Here is a 16,399-nt window from a genome sequence, read left to right on the forward strand (position 1 = left end):
TGACTCAACAGTGGTGTCTAAATACTAGTGATGAGTTTTTGAAAATAAAAATCAGATTAGCCCAACTGCTTTTTGAAGTCTGTTTCATAATCTTTTAAAAAGTTTGAAGTTAAAATGATCAAAATACCAGAAGTGAAAAATTAAAAAAAAAAAAGAACATTACTTGGAAAGAGCTAAAAACTTTACTCTAGATGGGATTTAAAATCAACCACAAAAATAAGTTAGTCTTTTATTTTATAAAGTTTTCTATCTGACGATGTGGTATAATACAAGGAGGATAGGCCATATAATGATTTAAAAATGAACAACATTCATTCAAAAACTTGGGCTGAGAGTCATTCACTATAAAAACGTAAAATAATCTTTTCTGTTGATTTAATTAATGAAGTGGGTAAGGGACTATTATTTTAGTAGGCTCAAGTTGCACTTATAGGAAGATTTGTAAGGGTAAATACTTTGGCATGCTATGGCCTAAAAGCAGACAGAACTATAATATAGCAAATAAAACTCTGCAGAAGGTAGGCATCCAAAATTAAATTTCGTCAAAATATTTGGCAGTTAAAGAAAAGAAGGAAAAACGCTTATTAACTTAGGGCAACCATAAAATGTTGACAGATCTCAAGTTTCATATCCAAGTAGGCTCTATAGAAACTGATAGGGATGTTGGTGGAGTACAGGTTCTTATGTCAAACCATTTTTTCATAGTGAATTATCTTTTCAATACCCTCAAATTTAAACTCCAACTTCACAGATTAACTATTTTCTTCCTTCCTCCCTTTTTCTCTCTCACTTTCTCTCTCAAGTCCTCAAGCAGTTGAGTGAGGCTAATTTAGTGAGGTTCAGAGAGCCACCCGAGGGGGATTTCAGGGATCAGCCTCAATGTTTAGACATTATCAATGGCACACATCAAGGTGAGATACTTCTGTCTCTCTTAAAACATTTATTTTCTATCCTCACCCAGCCACCAGTGACTTTTAAGGAAAGAACAAAGCAATGTCTGCTGAAGGCAAAATAAATCAAAGACTTGAATTAATTCTGAGAACTCAGGCATTTCTGCTCTCCATACCATCTAGCTATTAAGAAAAAAACAAAGACTTAGAGAAATTTGAACTATCCAGATTGGCTATCTGTAGTGACTGCATTTGTAAGATAGCAAATAATTCTATAAAATACTGTTGATTCTTCTACCAATGTTATGAGAGATGGAATATACACCTGAATAGACCACCAGTTGAGATATTTACCAGGTTTAAATGAAAAAAGTTGAGGAGCCTGACTTGCCAGGTTTGGCTGAATATATTGATTGAAATTATTAGATAATTGTTCACCTTTCTACTTAGCCCCATGAGAGGAGACACGCACACAGATTTTACTTTAAATTAATGTTAAATAGTCCAACTGGATCGTTAAAGTTGTTTACATTTAGCAATGGATTCAAATGTTAACATTATACATCGAATGAATCTGAATCTTAGTCTCCTTGTAATGCTCTGACTTGGAAACATTTGCTGAGCACATTTAGGGAGGACAATTTTCTGACTGTAATTTGGTGAATGAAACGTTCGGTCCCTTTACTTTCTGTAGGGGACAAAAATCGAGGGAATGAGAGAAGACAACCTGGACGGTAGCTGATAATTATTATGCCCATAAAATATTTTAAAGTACTCTTTGGTAAAATAGGATAAGATTTGGGTTTCGCCTACAGAACATTAGTAAACATTAATTACAGGCCATTTAAAGAAACATGTCTAGTTGCAAATATTATTTTTAAAGCAGCACCTAGAATCTATATTAATAAGCTTTGCTTTCTCAAAAATTTCTGGAAAATCATATCACCACATTTGCATTCATCCAATTAAAGAAGACGAAGTATTGTTCTAATGCATAAAGCATGAAGACTCCAAGAACAAATAAAGATGTGTGCTAGATAAAAAGAAAATATTGCTAATTTCATATTTGGCATGATTTCAGGAGGGAATGGCCAGGTAAGAACTAAGGGCTAGTAATGCCTTATATTTATTTTTAAATTCATTTTATTAGACCAACAGAAATTGCTTTTTGTATTAATCTTAGAAAAAGTATAATAATCTTTTGAAATTTTTAATTATTCCTATCTAGATGAGCATAAAATAGAGAAATACTTGCTAGCATCAATGCTTGCTTGCACATAAATTAAACAAATAGAAATAATTAATGAATACATGAATGAAAGATGTTTAACAACTGGCCAGTTAGACCTGATATTGTTACAACTATTAGTTTTTTGCTATTTTGTTCTCTGGAGCCTCCAAGAACTTAGAAAATGTGCAGTTGTCACAGAATCACTAATTATTCCTCACCCCAGACCTTTTTCAATAAAGCCATGCCATCCACTGAAGATTTATGGCAAAACAAGATAGTAGACTTACGGCTTATTATTAGGAAATTCTGTCATAAAAATGTACAAGATTATTTTGGAAATGATACCTATAGGGATATTTATTTTGCTTCTTTCCTTTCTCATTTTAGAGTGAGGGCCTAATTCTCCATGTTGGCCATTGATCGTGGTGGAAGCTGTTGAGAGGTAGCCATGTAATTTCTTTATCTTTCACCTGCAAATTACACACATTATTTTGCAGCTCAAAATAAGCATTCCCAATGAGTTTTATTCAGTAAATGTCTTTCACAGCATTAGTACAGAACTGAGGTACAAAAGAATATTAATCTAATACATTCCAAAATTCAAATACTTGTGATTAATAAGCATTATTATCTATAAATAAGGCCCTAATGATACTTTGGCAGTGTTGTAAACACAAGAATCAGAGGCAATTATTGTCATTATTGTTCGGCAAGTACTTTCCATAAATACCAAATGGGTATTGCTGTCCAGCTACTTGGCAAGAAAGGTTCCTATAAAGAAACAGATGTTGGCCAATCAGGACTGGCTATGATTATCTGCCCTTCACCCAAAATGCAGAGCCCTTAAAGAAAGCAAAAAAGAAAAAAAAAAACTGCAAGACATCAAAACAGTTTTGACACGATTAAAAAATAAAGTCCTTATAATAAATATAAAAGCATCTTGAAAATAATGCTGTGTTCCAATACTGACTTTGGTGAATTGGATACATTAGCAGCCATTGTGTTGGCTGGAAGTAAAGGTCACCTGTGAGGCTCTGGACTCAGTGTGATGAGGTGCCCTGGGAGTAGAAATCTGTGGACAACAATAAATAAATTGTAGGAACACAAATAACCCTTCAAAGAGTACGGGCAGGACCATATCTTTATCCTTTTTCCCTTCCTCAGGCCACACAAAGCTCACTCCTGTCTTAAACAGTCCCAGCCCATCAGGCCCAGCGCCAACATTGTGTGTGTTTGTGTGTGTGTGTGTGTGTGTGTGTGTGTGTGTGTGTGTGTGTGTGTGTGCGCGTGCATGGGTGGTGGGCAGCTGACGCATACAAGTTAGAGCAGGTTGCTCAGCTCATAGAAAGTCCAGGCCCCAGCCGCTCATCCGCTCTGCACTCTGGGCCTTAGAAGTCACCGCAGGCCCAGCATTGGCTGCATCAGTGAGCTGACCCCGGCTTCCAGTCTTACTAAATCCAATGGCATTGGGTGACAGCTTAACTAGTTTTTGTGGAGAGGGAAAAATAGTTTTGTGTACATTTTCCTAAGGCATAGGTGCATTAAGTCTCTGGTACAGATTTGTTGTCTATTTTTCAATTTCCTTATACCAAGCAAGCCTCTGCTTTAAAGACATTATAGGTCTGGACAGCAGGACTGACAAAGTACTGACTTGGGCTCCAAGACATGGGAGAAAAAGTTAGAGGGGAGGAGTGGGGTAGCAGGGGGTAGGTGATGTTGGGAAGAAAAAACCCTTTTGCCCACCTTCGTTGGCAGTCAGTTCACTGTAGGCGTGTGCTTCACAGAGAATGCGTCCTGGGATCGGACAGGTCCACTTGAGGTGGGCGAGTTTGTTTAGTATGGACATCCCCCAGCCCCAAGCCCCCAGCAGACACAGCCTTATCAATGGCTTCAGGCTTGATGGGATTTCCCCTTCTTGCCTCAGGGAACTGAAGCAGAAAGGATTCCATCGCCCTCACAATAAACTAGGAGGGGAGCCAGGGAGAGGGTCCACCTATGCGATTTTCCACTGGCTCCTTCTGTAGATGTCCTTGCCAGTCTCAGCCTGGACTCTGCCCTGGAAGCAGGAGCTGCACTCAAAGACGCAGACGCTGGACTCTAGACCCGGGGCAGACAGGGGGCGGGGGGCCTATAGCCTGGGCACTGGGCACTCTGTCCTCTCTTTCCTTTTGAACTGTACCGATGTGCAGGGGAGAGAATGGTCCCTCAGAATTCAGCAGCCTGTGCTCAGTCTCCGAGTGTGCGAAGAAGAGAAAAGGTGAGCTCTGCTAAGCAAATCTTTTCTTATTTCCAAGCATAATGACTCAAAGAGAATTTCCATAGCAACAATGACAGCAAAGTAAAAATGACCAAATTTTATGAAGGACTTCCATACACCAGGTGTTGAAACAGGCACCTTGTGTGCATTGTCCTATTTAAGCCTCTAAATGCCCTTTGAAGTACAGTTTGTATCCAGTTTTGACAGATGAGCCTCCTAGACGTCTATGGGTTAAGTCATCTGCCCAGGGTACCTGGTTTTGAAATTCGGTCATGTCTCTTACAGACCGTGTTCTTTTAACAGCAATGCGTTACTCTTTACCCCCAAATTCTGGAGGTCCTCTGCTATTCTGAGATTTCCCAGATGTCTCCCTTTTAGGACACCCTTGTGTGAGCTTGCAGAGATCTGTGACATTTGTGAGTGCAGCGCCCCCACCAGGCTCACATCAAGACAAGGAAGGTAAAAAGCTCTAAGGCTCTTCCACCAGATATTTTTCTATATCACAGATGTTACAACTCTTTAAATATAACGAGAGATGATAACTGTTCCTGAATTCAAGCCCCCACAAAAACTATTTTTCAGAGAGGATGGCTTGAAAGGGTTCTATAGAGCTGAGATGTTTACAGTCATGAACTTCACATAATGTTTGACTTAACTTATACATTACAATATATCCAGATGGCACTAGCAAGTTTGACGTTGGGATTTATTTATTATTAATTCGTATTTCTAATGGCTGACAGAACTTTTCATGACCAATTGAAATGACAAAAAAAGGCATGATTAAGAATTGAAATATCACAGTCAGCCACATCTCCCAGCCCTACATGATAATAAGCACAGAATAAGGCTCAACATATTAACCTGAAATGATTCTTACAGTTTGGTTGGGATTGTGCATTTACACCAAAGTATGATATTACCTGCAAGTTACTATAAGGGTCTCAGAAGGTGCATGTATGTTTATCTATAAATTCTTGTGCTGAATATACAGATAGTAATTGTGTCGGTTTCTCTGTATATAAGCACCCTGGGGAAGAAAAGAGCCTCTTAATGGGAGTACCATCCCCTAAGCATGATGTTAACTATGGACTCCAGAGACTATCCTTGCTTCCAGGCTCATGGGAGAGCCTGTGTGGCTGCTTTGGTTGGTTCTCTCCTCCCTTTGCTCAGCCCGTGCACACCTTTGAAGGGACTGTGTGGACTTCTTGCAGGCACAGGCCACGGTCTTAAACCTCTTTACCTGGCCTCCTTCGGGAGACAGTGGAGCTGTTTCAGGGGAGCTCAGGATAAATCACTGAGGCTAGAGTCTGGGCACTCCGCTGGGGGCTGCTGTGAATCTGGGCACCGCTTTCCCATACACTGACCCTGGGCAAATGCTGGTTCCTGGCTAGTGGGAAAAGATGTGGTTTTGTTTGGTCTAAGAGGAAATATAGTCAGCCGTGGAACTTTGAGAAACACTGGTGCTCCACTCACAGCCACAGTGACATAAAGGGGGAACAAAACCTCAATAATGATTTCATTCTAAATGAAATCTTCATTGCCTCCAGTGGCCCCCAAAGGGAAAAAGAAATGTACTGTAAAGGTCAAAGTGAAAAGGTTACTTGGCTTTCACAAATGACTTTCACCAATTAATTAATTAGTTATTAATTAATTTTCTGCCTGATTTCAAGAAAGGATTTGAGGAAGGTTATAAAAATACATGACAGAAAGAAAGAAACTAAGGTGGGAAAATGTGCCAGGGTAAAGTCAGCATAAATTGATGTATCTCCTCAAATGCTACACTCTGCTTGAAGGTGGTACAAAGTTGTGTAAGATGACACGCGGTGGTACTTGCTTTCTCCATAGCAAAGAAATAAAAAACTTTAAAAAACAAGAGTTTCACAATAACTACCAAGCTATGTTAACTTTTATTTAAAAAGACTGTTTTCAAGATGAACTATTAATTACATGACTCAAATATATCCCCTAATATTTAACCTTAGGAAAAAATGTTCTGAGAGGAATTTACTGTGATATCGTTTGTGTTAAAAAATAAAAAAGCTAGTGTTGAATCTATTAGAATTTTCTATTGGAGAAATAGAATTGTGATATTCTCTGACAGTTTTTAATGCCAGCAATTGGCATTTTCTTCCTTTATTTACTTCCCATAAAATAATTTGACAGTTTATAAAATATAGATCACATCTGCTTCTTCCTCATAAGGCCCAGGAGGTCAATAAATGATGTATGTTCACTGTTTCTTCTATTTTTTTGTTTGGGTATTCAAGAGGCAGATGGTGTGAAGAGCCCAGTAAAGCGCCTTATATTGAGGGGTATATAAAGCCATGTGCACTAAGTCCCACTAGTTTAGTGGCTTGGTTGCTTCATGGAACCCTTTTGCTTTCAGTTTTCTCATCTGTTAAATTAGGGTATGGGACTGAGTTGATCTTTGAGTTGCCTTCTAGTCATAAAATTATGTGTTTTGAATTTTCTGTCATCTAGAAATCCATTAATGTAAGCATGATTTTTAAATACCTTGTTATATTTCAATTGATTCAAGACTTGGGTAAAGAAGAATAGAGGGCACTCTATTATGCAGTGTAAATCAATAAAATGAAAATGTATCCATTGACAACATTAGTATTTTTCACCTATTACAGAGCTGTGCCATCTCTTTGAATACAATACACTTTTATGCACCATTAAAGCATGCTTGACATAGCTTTCAACTACTTGGAAATGCTGGAAAGTTGAAAAACATAACATTTACAAAAGATACATCTGGTGCATATTTATCTGACTTGGAATAAGGAATCATTTAAGTACTGCTGAGCCATCTCCATATTAGGAGAAAAGATATGCTATGCCTAAATGTGCAATCGGTAGTAAAATACATGCAGGTTTTAATTTCTCTTATGCATATTTTTTTACTTGACACATGTTAAATATATGGAAATATTGATTAGGGCTTAATTCATTTATTTGAGTTGTTGGAATTGCTTTTCCCCTGAATTTTATAGGTTATGCCATTAAATCTAGTTTATGTTCTAGATGAGTTAAGTTTTGAAAGGGGTGCACAGTAGCACTTTCTACTTAGAAAAGCTACTTCTTTCAGTGCAGGAGTTCTTAACCTGAGGATGTGGACAAGTTAGACATCCTGAGATAAGCTTCAGGGGCTCTCTGAACCTCCGGAATTATATGCACACATTTGTGAGTGCATATATGCATATGATCTTTTCTTTGCTGGGAAAGGTCTAACTTACATCAATATATCAAAGAATCTTGTGACTCTGTGTAGTGTAGTGGAAAGATGGAATTGTAAATACTTGGGGTTATCCCCTACTAGTTGTTTAACCTACCTTCTGTAGCTGCCTACCTTCTGCAGGCCTTACCTGTAAAATAAAATGGTTGCACTAAACAATCTCAGATGCCCTTTCCAGCACCAGCACTCTGTAGCTCTGAGTCAGATTTGCACATACATCTACCTAAATATTGAAGCCACCAGTGCCCCCCAGCATTTGTTCTAGCCACAGCATTCATTTTTAAGTTGTTATTGTGGAGTTTCTGTGTGGCACATAGGGCTGCATGCATATCAAGCTGGGGAAAAAAGCACACCTAAAAATTGTATAGCTCTTCTAGAATGCCATGTGGCAGAGCATATGAAATATAACTTGCACCCTCCAGCTCACACACACTTTAATTAATGTTATGGGCTGTGCTTTAAACTGAGACAAGTGAGAAAATCAAGGTTAAGGACGCTCTGTTCTTTACTATGTAAAAGGAAAGAAGAGACAGCTATGTAAATTAAGGATTTCGTATCTCCTTGTCAATTTCTTATCCGTTGTCAGTTTGAATGATTTCTAAATCAGAAGAATGCTGGAGATCTGTTTTTCCATCAGTTTTGAGCCTAAGGAATTTGGAGCTGGAGTTCTGAGCCAGGAAACAGTCCTGTTTTGAATTCAAAGGCTCTACTGCTGAGCACAGATGCCAGGCTGATGATAAATTCTGAAAGGTTCAGCTTGATATTTCAACCCCAGAGGTCAGAGAGGATTCCTTGGAGTGGGCAAATGAGGAACAGCAAATGTGTCCAGGAAGCCTCTAGGTGTCACACAAGGAGAGTAGCCCCTTAACAGGATTTGGTAATGTGGTCAGCTTTTAAGAAAAATTTGTTATAGTGGGCACTGCTGGCCTCAGGCTATATGGTCTCTCTAAATTTCTATATACCTGAAATGATGTAACTCCATTATCTAGAAGGTTTTCTAAATTTTTCACTTTACACTTAGTTATGTTATCATATAGACCCAATCTTCAAAGCTGATATGATCTGCTGTGCAAAAATCCTCAATTTGAGAGATATTAATTGTACAGATTCTCCCAGAATTTTCTTTTTGAACCCTTAAGATCGATCGCGTCAGCATGGCAGCTGGGCATGCGGACTAACTTCACAGGCATGCTACAAACAAGATTTCAACTCAGAGCCAGACACATTCCCCCTCTTTTCTTCCACCAGATATTTTTCTGTATCACAGATCTGTTACAACTCTTTCAATATAATGAGAGATGATAACTGTTTCTGAATTCAAGCCCCCACAAAAGCTATTTTTCAGAGAGGATGGCTTGAAAGGGTTCTATAGAGCTGAGATGTTTACAGTCATGAACTTCACATAATGTTTGACTTAACTTATACATTATGATATATCCAGATGGCACTAGCAAGTTTGACGTTGGGATTTATTTATTATTAATTCATATTTCTAATGGCTGACAGAACTTTTCATGACCAATTGAAATGACAAAAAAAGGCATGATTAAGAATTGAAATATCACAGACCGAATTTCGATGAGGAAGGACAGAAAAGTATGTTTTTTTTTCTCAAGGACCATAGTTCTAATGCTCTAAAGCATTGCCAGAAACAGAAATACTTCCCACGCTATTTCCTTAAGCAATTAAGTTATTGATCTGCCTCTTACCATTACGTACGTTGATGGAAAGACACATCAACTCACCCTGAGAACCAGGCACCCCCAGGAGGTGGGAGGTCAGAGTAAATTGGCTGATGATGTGTTTTCATCTTGGAAGGAGAGGAAGTAAAAGACTAACGTTTGATGCCATTTTGTCCCACTGGAACTTACCTGAATGACCGAAGCTGTCCTGTGAGAGCTCTCTGTCTTGTTCTTTCTGCTTCTCCAGAGCACCACCCAGACAGAGAGGGGCAGCAGACACGTGTTTTGGTAAATGATACTTGAGCTTTCTACCTAGGAATATTCTTGTGGAAAACTTTGAGCATATTGATAAAGCAACCACAGTACAGTTAAATGGCATGCCATGGATAACATCAGCTGGTTTAACTATAACCCCTTTGGTCAACAATATGTCTGTTTATTCATATATGTATACTCAGGGTAAATACTATTTGACTTCAGTATCGTAAAGACTTTGGAAGAAGAAAGGAAATAAAATGCGTCAATAGCTCCTTAGAAAAAACTGCCTTGTAGGTTAAAAGTATCGTTACCTTTACAGTGACTCAGTGTTGCCATGCAGCAGGAGATCATAAGACATCCCATGAAACGGAAGGTGAAGAGAAACAAACAAAAAAACTGTCTCTTCACGCTTTGCCATGCAGCTTATTCAGAAATTTTCAAGCCCCTTCCCTAAGGCCCTGGTATTCCTGCTGTACTTAACATACATTATTTCGGTTTGGAAACACCATTGGTTTATCATGATAATTTCTTTGGTTGAGTAGAATTATTCAGAACTTGGTGATGGAATTCCACCCTGAACAAGTTATGCATAGGTGAGAACTGAGATCCTTCAACTTGGATTTCTAGCCTGGGCTCTCTCTGCCTAGAGATTTTCTTTTGTCTCTTGAACTTTTATATTTATTTCATTAATTACTTATTTATGTGAATTCCACGGCAGTGATTTTTCTTTTTGCTCAGTTTTATTGAGAAATGATTGAAATATATCAATGTATAAATTTAAGGTATACTGTATGATGGTTTGGTTTACATATATTGTGAAATGATTAGACAATAGGTTCCACTAATATTCATCATCTCAAATATATACAAAAACAAACACAAAATGTTTTTTCCTTATGATGAGAACTTTTAGGATTTATTCTCTTAGCAACTTCCCTGTATCAGGCAGCAGTGGGAGCTACAGTCATCATGTTTTACATTATATCCCTGGTACTTAGTACTAAATAAGCACTTAGTACTTATTTATCTTGTACTGCAAGTTTGTACCTTTTTATTGCCTTCATCCAATTCCCCCTCCCCTAACACCTCCACCTCTAGTAACCGCAAATCTCATCTTTTTTTCTGTGAGTTTCATGGGTTTTTGGTGGTTCTTTTTTTTTTAAGACTCCATGTGTAAGTGAAATCATATGGGCTTTGTCTTTCTCTGTCAATTTATTTCACTTAGTATAATGTCCTTAAGATCCATCCATGTTGTCACAAATGGTAGGATTTCCTCATTATTTATGGCTGAATACTATTCCATTGTGTTTATATGCCACAACTACTTTACCCATTCACCCAGCCATGGACACTTACGTTGTTTGCATATCTTGACCATTGTAAATAATGCTGCTATGAACTTGAGGATGAACATATTGTTTCAAGTCAGTGTTTTTGTTACATTTGGATATATTCCCTGAAGTGGAATATGATAGTTCTATTTTTAATTTTTTGAGTATCCTTTGTACTGTTTTTCACAGTGGCTATACCAATTTACATTCCCCAACAGTGCACAAGGTTTCCATTTTCTCTACATCCATGCTAGCACTTGTTATCTTCTGTTTTTTTTTTTTTTTTGATGATAGCCTTTATAACAGGCATGAGGAGATATCTCATCGTGGTTTTAATTAGTATTTCCCTGATGATTAGTGATGTTAAGCATCTTTTCATGTACTGGTCCTTTCATATATTTTCTTTGGAGAAATATCTATTCAGATCCTCTGCCCATTTTGTAATTGGGTCAACACATTTTCTTGCTATTGAGTTGTGTAAGTTCTTTTTATATTGTAGATATTAACTCCTTATTAGATATATGGTTTGCAAATATTTTTTCCTATTATGCAGTTTGTCTTTTCACTTTGTTGATGGTTTTTTTAGGTGTGCAGAAGGCTTTTTGTTTGATGTAGTACCACTGTTTTTTTTTAATTTTGTTGCTTGTGTTCTAGTTATCATATCCAAAAAATCATTACTAAGACCTATGTCAAGATTTATTCCTGTGTTTTCTTCTAACAGTTTCATGGTTTGAGGTCTTATATATGTCTTTAACCCTTTTTAAGTTAATATTTTTTGGTGTGTAAGGGTATGGGTCCAGTTTCATTCTTTGACATGCGAATATCTAAACATCTCAGGACCATTTATTGAAAAACTGTGTTTCATTGAGTATTCTTGGTTCCCTTGTCAAATATTACTTGACTCTATATACTTGGGTTTATTTCTGGTCTCTTGATTCTGTTCCATTGGTCTATTTGTCTGTTTTAATTCCAGTACCATACTGTTGATTACTATCATTTTATAGTATAGTTTGAAATCAGGAAATGTAATCTCTCTGATTTATTGTTTTGTCTCAGAATTTCTTTGTCTATTTGTGTCTTTTGTAGTTCCAGACACATTTTAAGAGTGTTGTTTCTACTCCTGTAAAAAAAATACCATCAGAATCTTGATAGGGATTGCATGGAATCTATAAATGACTTTTGGTGGTATTGACATTTAAACAATATTTATTCTTCCAATCATGAACATGGGATACCTTTTCACTTATTTGCATCTTTCTCTCTTTCATCAGTGTCTTATAGTTTCAGAGTAGGGATCTTTCACCTCCTTAGTTAAATTAATTCCTAAATATTTTATTGTTTTTGATGCTATTTTAAATAGGATCAATTTTTAAATCTCTTTTTTCAGAAAATTCAGTATTAGTGAATAGAAACAACATTCATTTTCGCATGTTAATTTTGTACACTGGAACTTTACTAACAGGTTTTTAATTGAGTCTTTAGGGTTTGCTCTGTAATAAAATCATGTCATCTGCAAATAGAGACAATTTTGCTTCTTTCCAGTTTTGATGCCTTTTATTTCTTTTTCTTGTTTGATTGCTTTAGCTAAGAGTTCTAGTGCTATGTTAAAAAGGAGTGGTAAGAGTGTTTATGCTTGTCTTGTTTCTTAAAGGACAAGCTTTAATGATCTTAAAGGAAACGCTTTCAACCTTTTACCATCAGGTATGATGTTATCTGTGGACTTGTCATATATGGCCTGTATTATGTTGAGATACAGTTGTCTCTGCTTATCTGCAGCTTTGGTTTCTGTAGTTTCAGTTACCTGTGATCAATTGTGGCCCAAAAGCAGATGATTCTCCTTCTGATGTGAGGTCAGTAGGTCAATAATTACCTAATGCTACATAACAATGCCCACATCATTCATCTCACTTCATTTCATCATGTAGGCATTTTATCATCTTACATCATCACTAGAGGAAGAAGGTTAAGTACAGTACAACAAAATAGTTTGAGAGACAGAGATCACATTCATATAACTTTTGTTATAATATATTGTTATAATTGTTCTGTTATTATTAGTTATTGTTAATCTTTTACTGTACCTATATTATGAATTAAACTTTATTGTAGGTATGTGTGTATAAGAAAAAATGTTATATAGGGGTTCAGTGCTATCCATGGTTTCAGGCATCCACTGTGGGTCTTGGAACGTATCTCCTGTGATAAGGGGGTACTACTGTATGTTCCTTTGTAACAATTTGTTAAGACTTTTTATCATGAACAGATGTTGAATTTTATCAAATGCTTTTATTGCCTCTGTTGAGAAGATCATATAATGGTTTTCTTTCATTTTATTGATGTGATATATTGCAGTGATTGATTTGTGTATATTGAACCAGCCTCACATCCAGAGATAAATTTCATTTGATTTTGGTAATGATCATTTTAGTGTGCTGCTGAATTTGGTTTGCTGATATTTTATTGAGAATTTTTGCATCTGTGTTTTTTAGTGATATTAGCCTGTAGCTTTCTTTTCTAACAGTGGCCTTTTCTGATTTTGGTATCAGGATAATGCTGGCCTTGTGAAATGATTTTGGGGGAGTCCCTTATTCACTGATTTTTTTGGAAGAGTTTGAGAAGGAGTTCAGAGTCTTTTGTGAGTGTTTGGTAAGATTCACCCACTGGTCATCTGGTCCTGGGTCTTTCTTTGTTGAGGTATTTTTGATTACTGTTTCTATTTATCTATTCAATTAATCTATCCATATTTTCTATTTCTTCCTGATTCAATGTTGGTTAAGGTGTATGTTTCCAAGAATTTTTCCATTTCTTCTGGGTTGTATGGGTTTTTGGTGTACAGTTGTTCATAGTAGCCTCCTATGTTCCTTTCTATTTTTAATTTGGTTAAGTCTAACAAAGGGTGTGTCCATTTTGTTTATCTTTTCAAAGAACTGACTCTTAATCTGGTTATCTATTCTGTTGTTTTTCATTTGTTTCCTTTCTTCTGCTGTGGGCACAGTTTGTACTTTCTTTTCTAGTTTCTTAAGTCATAGAATTAAATTGTTTATTTAGGATCTTTTTTGTTGACATTTATTGTTATGAAATCCCCTCTTAGAACTGATTTTGCTGTATCCCACAAGTTAGGGTATGTTGTGTTTCCATTTTGGTTTGTCTCAAGAAAGTTTTTAATTTTCCCTTTAATTTCTTTGAGTCACTGGCTTTTCTCAGGAAAGTGTTGTTTAATTTCCAGTTTTCCTCTTGTTATTGATTTCTAGTTTCATGCCTTTGTGCCAGAGAAGATACTTGATATGATTTCAGTCTCCCTGAATTTGCTAAGACTTGCTTTGTGGCCTAACATATGGTCCAACCTAGAAAATGTCCCATGTGTGCTTGAGAAGAATGTGTGCTCCGCTATGTTGTATGAAATGTCTGTATATATCTATTAGGCCCATTTGGTCTATAGTGTTGTTCAAGTTTCCTGTTTCCTTACTGATTCTCTGGGTGATCTATCCATTGTTAAGAATGGAGCATTAAAGTACCCAACTATTACTGTATTCCTGTTTATTTCTCCTTTTAGGTCTGTTAGTTTTTGTTGTATATATTTAGGTGCTCCAATGTTGGATACATAAATATTTACAATTTTTATATCTTCTTGATGTATTGCCCCTTTTATCATTATATAATGATATATACTTTTACTATTTTTACTTAAAGTCTATTGTCTGCTGTAAGTATAGCTATACCTGTTTTTTTTGGTTACTATTTGCTTGAAATGTCTTTTTCTATCCCTTCACTCAATGTCTAAAAGTGTCATTAAGGCTAAAGTGAGTCTCCTGGAGTGGCTTTTTAAAAAAAATCCATTCAGCTATTCTATGTCTTTTAAGTGGAGAGTTTAATCCACTTATGTTTAAATTAATTATTGATAGGTAAGGAGTTACTATTGCCATTTTAAATATTTTATGGATGTTTTGTAGCTCCATTGTTTCTACTGCCTTTTCCTGATGTCTTTTTGTGTGTTTTAATGTCTTTTGTTATCAGTATACATCAACTTTTTTATTATCTTCTTTTGTGTGATTACTATAGAATTCTCCCTTGTGATTACTAAAAGACTTATGTAAAATGTTTTAGACTTTATAACACCCTGCTTTAAAATGATAACAGCTTAAATTCAATAGAATTTTTAAACTTTACACTTTTATTTTTCCTCTCCCTTACATTTTAGGTTATTGTGGTTACAACTTACATGCTTTAAAAAATATTGTGTGGCTAATACATTATTAACATTATTTAGTTATTGTTCTTTTTACTACAGTATTAAAAAAAACTTCTAGACTAGACCTATATAATAGATTATGCACCACTATTACCATATTGTAAAATCTAACTCTGACTGAATATTTGCTATAACCAGTGAGATTTAATACCTTTTTATATTTTTATTTTGCTAATTAGTGTTCTTTTACTTCCACTTAAAGAACTTCCTTTTACATTTCTTGTAAGGCAGAACTGGTGGTAATGAATTCCCTCAGCTTTTGTTTGTTTGGGAAATTCTTTATCCCTCCTTTGTTTCTGAAGGACAGCTTCACCAGTATAGAATTCTCGGTTGACAATTATTTTCTTTCAATGTTTTCAGTATGTTATACCATTGTCTTTTGGCCTGAAAGTTTCTGTGAGAAATCTACTCATAGTCTTATGGGGGTCCCTTGCATATAACTTCTCTCTTTTCTCTTGCTGTTCTTAAAATTCTTTGTCTTTGATTTTGACAATTTAATTATAATGCATCTCAGTGTAACCCTATTTGGGATCCTTTGGGTTTCATGGATCTGGATACCTACTTTTCTCACCAGGTTCAGAATGCTTTAAATATACTTTCTGTCCCCCCTTTTTTTCTGTTCTTCTGGCATCCCCATAATATGAATAGTTTCTTTTCATTGTGTCCCAAACTTCCCAAAGGCTTTCTTCATGCTTTTTCACCCTCTTCCCTTTTTGATCCTCTGATGGGGTAATTTCCATACTCCTATCCTCCATGTCACCAATTCTTTCCCCTGTATGTCTGTTTTTGAAACTCTATTGAATTCTTCAGTTCTGTTATTGTATTTTTGAACTCTAGGATTTCTGTTTGGCCTTTTTCATGATTGTTAATTCATTTTCAGACTTTTCGTTTTGTCCATGCATTGTTTTCATAATTTTGTTTAGTTGTCTGTTTGTGTTTCCTTGTAGTACATTAAACTTCCTTACAAGGATTATCCTGAATTTGTCTGACAGTTCACACCTCTCCATTTCTTTAGGATCAGTTTTTGGAGCTTTATTAGTTTCCTTTGGTGGTGTCATATTCACCTGATTTTTCGTGATCCTGGCTTCCCTACATTGGTATCTGTACTTTGAGAACTGGGCTCCTTCTCCAGACTTTGTAGGTCTGCTTTACCAGAGACAGTTCTTCACCAAACAGCTCAGTCTGTGTTTCTGGGTGTGTCTGCTCATAATGTCTCTGGGCCTTCTCTTATGGTCAAGGCAGCTGTTTGAGCTGTGA

The 16,399-nt window shown here is 36.3% G+C and overlaps 1 long non-coding RNA gene across 9 annotated transcripts in view; it reads left to right on the top strand.

Moving 5' to 3' along the window:
- The window catches only part of LOC108402752 (uncharacterized), an 80,014-nt gene that overhangs the window by 12,200 nt on the left and 51,415 nt on the right, over positions 1 to 16,399 (top strand). Inside the window, exon 2 of one of the 9 annotated variants that reach the window (XR_012132383.1) lies at positions 2,509 to 2,563. The exons of 7 other annotated variants lie outside the window; for them this stretch is intronic. This is a non-coding gene — a long non-coding RNA (uncharacterized lncRNA). Of the gene's footprint in view, positions 1 to 2,508; positions 2,564 to 4,297; positions 4,379 to 16,399 lie in introns of those variants that run through there. One more of the 9 variants, XR_012132385.1, reaches the window with a different exon arrangement.

Source organism: Manis javanica, chromosome 1 (genome assembly GCF_040802235.1).
Source record: "Manis javanica isolate MJ-LG chromosome 1, MJ_LKY, whole genome shotgun sequence".
Taxonomy (NCBI): Eukaryota; Metazoa; Chordata; class Mammalia; order Pholidota; family Manidae; genus Manis; species Manis javanica.